The 7,141-nt window shown below is 37.4% G+C and overlaps 1 long non-coding RNA gene across 1 annotated transcript; it reads left to right on the top strand.

Moving 5' to 3' along the window:
• Positions 1 to 5,543: 5,543 nt before the first annotated feature.
• Positions 5,544 to 6,556, top strand: LOC125497338 (uncharacterized). The gene is made up of 2 exons (XR_007273968.2): positions 5,544 to 5,994; positions 6,269 to 6,556. It is a non-coding gene; the product is annotated as an uncharacterized LOC125497338 (long non-coding RNA).
• Positions 6,557 to 7,141: the final 585 nt, after the last annotated feature.

Here is a 7,141-nt window from a genome sequence, read left to right as displayed (position 1 = left end):
CACCTTCTGGTGCTAATTGGTTCTTTGTTAAATCTCAAAGAAGGGGTAAGTGAAAACCTCCTGTTAGAGGTAATTTCTGCTATTGTTGTCCCTATCTAGCCAGACACTTTAATTACTCCTCGGGTTAGCCAAGCCCTCCCTCCACCTAATGATGCTCAAAACTTCCGTCGCCTCACTAATTCTCCTTCCCCGACTGCGGATGTATATATGGTCCTATTAGGCCCATTTTGAACCGGATGTTTAAGCATACGCTTTAAAATCCTTTCTCTTCCTACGCTTTGTATATATGGTCCTGTTCAAAACTTCCTTCCCCTCCCCTCCGCATCCTTTTATATGTATCTTTTTTTGGTCATGGGGGTCCCATTTTGCATTTTTCTGTCCATGATTATTCCCCCACCCCTCAATGTAGGAAGCTGCTTTTGCTAACCCCATCCCTAATGTTGTACTGCTTTTCCCTTGGGGGGGGGGGGGTATTATTAATGTGAACTTATGTTGTTTGTTTGTTTGTTTTACTCTTTTTCCTCGTCTATGGTGTTGTTTTTTGGTTCTTTGCTTCTTGTGTCATGCTCTTTTTTTTCCAGTGTACTTTTATCTATCATGGCATATTTCATCTCCCAGATTTGACGCTTTATGGTTTTGCTCCTTGATTTTTTCAGTCTTTCTTGGATACAACACCTACTACCTAGACCCAGGTTGCTTTTGCTGTCCCTGCTGCTGCTTTGCTTTATTTGATTTCTTGGCCTACTGAGTGGTCCTCAAGTGTTTTTGGGCTTGTTCTCTTTCTCTCTTTGTATATATGGTCCTGTTGGGCCCATTTTGAACCGGATGTTTAAGCATACGCTTTGGAACCGTTACTCTATTTGGGCTCTCTATACCCCTAGTTACTTATCTCTATGTTTTAATTATGAAAGTTATTAGCTAGAACACCCATGGTGGCAAGAGAAAAGAAGCATTAGCTGAACTAGTTTTCTTAAAAAATAAATACAAGCCGGACGTCATGTTCATTATGAAAACTCTAAATAACGTTAAAAATAGTGATAATATTATTCGAGCACTTCATTTTGACAATAAAATGGTCATTGATCATCTTAACCATTATGTTGGACTTTGAGTTCTTTGAACAATGACAATATAACGATTAACAACTCAACCAGTACAAATTGATGTGGGCATTTAAACATAACCTTTAAACCTTCTAATCATTAGCTTATGCTTTCGGGTATTTATGCTCCAGCTTAAGAGCAAGACAAAGATGAATTTTGCGATTACCTGAATCATTTTCTTATGAATATTAATTTGCCATGGATAGTGGTAGGTGATCTTAATGAACTTTTATCTCCTAGTGAAAAAATGGGGGGAGGGGGAGGGCGCCCTCATGTTCTTTCCTCTACCAATCGCCTCCCAAATCTTCTTGCCATCCATCAAGATTTCGGCTTCCCATGTGTTCAACAAGCTTTTTCTTGGAAAAAAAACTCTTCCCAATTTAGTCATCTATGAACGGCTAGATCGAGCTATTGGTCATCATCAAGTCCAATACATGTTCCCCAATGCGCACATTTGCTATGGCACTTTCACTGTTTCTGATCATGCTCCGGTTATTGTCGATCTTATGCCTGATGCTATCCATCGCCCTCGGGTTTTTCAATCCCAAAACGCATGGGCTGTAGAAAAAGAATCATCTTATATTGTTGCCAACGCTTGGCAAGAGCAGATTCAGGGTTCACATTTCTTTAGAGTTCAGACACGATCGAAACACATTAAAGATAGGCTCAAATCTTGGGCTGCTTCCAAATATAGTCATAACAAAGATAAGATTGTTGTAGATGAACAAAAAATTACTAAACAACAACAAAAACTTTGGCTACAACCATTGAATCCAATTCTGGTGAGTCACGTTAATGGGCTCATCCGACAACGGGAAAAATTATTGTTGTTTGGACAATCTCATTGGGCCTCCTTTTTATCGTAAACGATGGTTAAATCAAGGTGATCACAATAGAAAATTCTTCCATAGCAAAATAAAAAGCAAAATGATTTAATCTACCATCTTTCGTCTTAGGAATTCACATAATGACCGGTCTCTTCCCCCCGAGGACATCTCAACTCTTCTGGTTGATTCCTTCAAAGGACGATTCCGGTCAACAAGCCTTGCATAAAGGCCCATGGATTTGAGTTTTGTTATAGCCTATCATTGATCCATAGGCATCTGCCTTACTTCTCGCACCAATTTCTGATTTAGAAATTAAGGATGTTTTTTTCTCTATGAACCCTAATAAAGCTCCCGGGTCGGTTGGCTTTGTTGCTAAGTTCTTCCAAGTTTACTGGTCCACTATTGGATCTGATGTTTACTAGCCATTAAAACTTTTTCCTATCATGAAAAAATCCCTCTTTCCTTAAATCATACTATCATAACCTTATTCCTAAGTAAGCACTTATTGAGAATCCGAGCCATCTATGGCCAATTAGTCTTGTCAATTCCTTTTATAAGGCCATCTCCAAGATTCTAGTAGCTAGATTAAGCCCATTACTACAACAACATATTAGCCCACTTCAAAATGCGTTCACTAAAGATCGATCTATTCATGATAATATTATAATTGTGCAAGAGATTCTTAACGCTTTCCACAAATCAAAAAATAAAACAGGGTGGTGCGCCCTAAAGCTTGATATGCAAAAAGCTTACGATAGAATTGAACGAGATTTTCTTAACAATGTCCTATTTTCTTTCGGCTTTCTAACTGACCATTTTTTCACTATTCCCTTAAGACAAAGGATTCACATATATGACAAAATAATTTGGCTAAAAGAGAGATCCTTTGCAAAGGCATCCATTGGAAAGTAGTGGATGGAAAGAATATCTTGTTTTGGGTTGATAACTGGGTTTCTAATGAACCGCTAGCACATACGTTAAAATTGCCCCCACACTTTTTAATCCAAATATTAGGGTAAGTGACTTCATTCTACCGAACTTCACTTGAAACATGACCAAACTCCTTAATTTTCTCCCAATCAATGTTGTTAATACAATTAAAGGAATTCCTCCTCCCTTGACTCCCATGGTTGACACCCCTATCTAGGGTCCCAACCCAAATGGGGAATTCAACATTAAGTCCGCTATATCGCTAGCCCACAATATCAAGACACAAAGCATTGACAATACAAATGGATTTGGAGGCGTGACCTCCCCCCAAAGATTATTCTCTTCTTGTGGCAAATATGCCACAACAACATTCCAGTTCGGCAAGAACTGCGAGCCGCAATATCATCCCCATGAGTCATTGCCCCTTAGGCCTTTCTAAGGATGACTCAATCAACCATCTCTTCTTTCTGTGTTCAGTTACATCCCCTTTATGAACTATGCCTCAAGTCGCTGTTTGTTTAAATTTATCTCTTACCTCAGAAACTTGTTCTTTGCACCTGCCTTAAGTAAACTTAAAAACAATAAGCATCTTATTGCTAAAATCATATGGCTCTTCTGGCACATTTGGAAAGAAAGAAACGACATTGTGTTCAATAACGAACAGTGGAACTCCACTAGAGTGTTCTTCAAAATCTTATTTGGATTCAAAGAATGGTATACGCGTACCTCACTTGATTCAAGCATCTAGTTGGGTTCTCCCCTAACGGGAGCTCCACCCCATTCCCTTCACTCCTCTTCTCACATATCCATGGCGTGGCAGCCATCTCCCTTTCAAACCATCAAACTCAATTTTGACGGTTCAGTCAAGCTTTCTTCAGCAGTGGCTGGAGTCATACTTCGAGATCATCAAGGAAATCTAATTCTTGCGGGCATTCAACCTCGGCACTGCCAAGGCTTGTGTGGCCGAAGCTTCAGCTCTTCATAGAGGTGTCTTTCTAGCACCCCAATAAGGTATTCAGAACATTATCATTGAGGGCGATTGCCTACTTGTCATTAACGCTCTTAAGGGGATCTGGTCCACACCATGGCAAATTGATCACATCATCAAAGATACTTCCCTTCTTCCCCAACGTTTCAATTTGTCTCACATCCAGCATATTTATTGCGAAGCAAACCGGACATCAGACTGGGTCGCCAACGGAGGCTATTTAGTTGACAATTATTTCCAAATTAATCCTTGTAATAATTCCCCTTTTAGTTCTATTCTTGTAAACGATGCGTTAAGGGTTCTCCTAGTGAGGGGGGTCTCCTAACTTTTCTTTTCTCCTTACCATTTTTCTTTTTTCAAAAATAGATATCTTAATGTACAAATTTGGAGGTATAAAGATTTTTGTTGTTGCAGTCAACATATTTTTCACGAAGAAGATTCTCAAGTAGTGGAGTGCGAGCGAATATAAGATGATAATAACTATAGTATAATATTTTCTTTCTAATATTTTATAAAACACTTATAATAGTATATGAAATGTTAAACTATACCTTGAATTATTTATGTGGCGGTAGGATTAAACTAGCATGGGGTCTATATAGTACCCTACTAATTAAAATAGATGAGGCTACACTCGAAACTAAAATAGACCCGTATATTAGAACTTAGGTAACATATATCGAAAAATTTGGGGCTCGTTACTTTTTTTCTCACGAACTAGGTGGCAATCAACTTCAATATGCTTCGTCCTTTCCTCTAATGGCAGCTTTCCTTGCTTGCATCTAATCTAAGCCTATATCATGTTGTTCATAAAGAACCTTAGTTTTGGACCTTTGCAAGAGGATTTCCCCAACTTTTAGTACCACCACCTATGAAGACTAAGATTCCGAAGCAGTGGGAATAGCTTTGAAAAAGCTTAGCCAGTAGAGAATTGACAGTCTCTATAGGGTTGTTGAAATTCCACCATACATGAGCTGATGTTTGGTTGCAAGCCATGTCCATGGTTTGGCACCCTTCTGCTGCTCCATGCCAACCTCTTCTTCACCCCTGGAGGCTGGACCCCCACTGCATGTAGACGGATCTAACACATTATTAGTGAACCTCGTTAATTCTTGTGTCGATTATTAATTACTATTTCTTTCGTTAATTGAATTTGTCACAACATGAAAATTTAAAGTCCCACCTAAGTATATATTATTGTAGCTATGCTAAAATATTATATTTTTCAAGATAAAGCTAGCTACAATATTTGTTGATATCTGATATATCTCCCCTCAATCCTCATCGAGTGCAATGCAGCATCAATCAATGGTGCTGCAAAATTTCATTTACTAGAAAAGGATTGCCTTAGTGACTCTTAGCTTGCCTTTTCCACCATAAAATAGTCAGCTTGCTGTGATGTACTGATGTTGTCTTTCTACTTGTTTTCCTACAATTTGAATGGCCGGAGTCAACGCTGTCCACAGTCCAGCACACCGAATTTGAAGAACTAATTTCACCTTAATTCCCTGGTGTACATAGATACCAACCCATTTGGGTCTAATAATGTACATACCAATATTACGGCCAAAAAGCTATTATAGGGAAAGACTGTAATTGCCTTTGGGCTGGTATGTACAGTAGAGCTGGCAAAATATTACCCAACCCGCCAACCCGACCCGAACCCAACCCATTAATAATGGGTTGGGTCGAAAATTTCAACCCGTTTAATTAAATGGGTCGACCTGACCCAACCCGTTTAATCAAATGGGTTGGGTCAGGTTGAAAAGTCCAACCTGATTTTGACCCACCTAACCCATTTATAAAAAATAAGCTAAAAAAATTCCCAGCTCATTTCAGATTTTAGCCCAAAAGAATTTGGGCCTAAACCATAAGGTAATAAGGTTAAAACCCTAGCACTATTTAAAAAGAAATTTTGCTGATTTCCACCTAAATGAAACAATGAAAAACCAAAAACGGCACAAACCCTAATGGCCTCATCTCATTTGACAAAAGTCACAAAACTTCCGTTCACTCTCTCACTCCTCTAACGGCTCTACAGAATTCTCCTGTTCTTCACTTCTTCTTCTGGTCTTCTTCACAAAACTTCCGTTCTACTGTTCTTCAAGTCTTCTTCTAGTCTTCTTCGAGTCTTCATTTAGTTCAAGTAAGATCCCTAACCTTTATTCTAATAAATTATTTGCTCTTATATTTTTCGAATCATTTGTTCGAATTCTTTGTTCGAATTCTTTGTTCGAATTCTTTTTTTGTTATTATAATTTATTCAACATCTTTATTCTTCATTCTAATAATATTTTCTCTGATTCTTTTCGAATTCTTTGTTGTTTGTTCCAATTTTCGTTCTCATTTTTCTGCAATTTTCATTTGTTTTTCATATTGTTAATTGTTGTGTTAATTTTATTTCATTGTTGCTCTAATAGTCATGGAAGATGCTGCCATGAAATTCAAGAACACTGTCGAAATATCTGAAGAAGATGAACCCATGGTTGAGCCCTCGCAAAAGAAGGCCGAGAAAGCAATGAAACCCAAGATTTCTGTTGGAGTCCTCTACTGAATTAGTCATTACAAGTTTGGTTTTTGAACATTGTGTTGTTGATGATGTTAATTTTGAACATCACAAAATTGTAATGATGTTAATTTTGAACATGTGTTGATTTTGAACAATATTATCCTATGGTTATGTAATGGTTTAATTTTAATTTGATGCCTATTTTATTTGCAAATAAATTATGTTTTTTTTATTTTATTTTTCTGGAAAAAATACGAAAAAAAAGATAAACGGGTCGACCTGAAGGTTGACCCGTTTATCATAAGGTCGGGTTGGGTTGTAAATTTCAACCCGTTTAAGTTAACAGGTCAGGTTGGGTCAAGGGGTTCTCAACCCGCCAACCCGCCAACCCAACCTGATCTTGACCCAACCCGACCCATTGCCAGCCCTAATGTACAGCAGGCCCATATGGGTTTGCATTTCGCCATCCAAATACTGTCATTTATATGTGTGAAAAATTTACTCGATCAATCCATTATATTTAATACTCCCTCCGTCTCATAATATAAATGTTGATTATATTTTTACAATTATTTTATTTGAATAAAAAGATTCATTTTTATTAGGGAACATTTTTATTATTTTTTCTTTTTTAACAAAAAATAAAAACTCAACATCAATGTTGCACGGTTTGATGTATATATAGAAAAGTTCACTAGATTAAAGATTTAATTTTTCATTAATAATGATGCATTGAAAATAGAAATTATAAGAACATTTTGGAAATTAAATTATTTTCATGAGA

This window comes from Beta vulgaris, chromosome 5 (genome assembly GCF_026745355.1).
Source record: "Beta vulgaris subsp. vulgaris cultivar EL10 chromosome 5, EL10.2, whole genome shotgun sequence".
In the NCBI taxonomy this organism is placed as follows: Eukaryota; Viridiplantae; Streptophyta; class Magnoliopsida; order Caryophyllales; family Amaranthaceae; genus Beta; species Beta vulgaris.
This window is presented reverse-complemented; position numbering and strand designations above follow the sequence as displayed.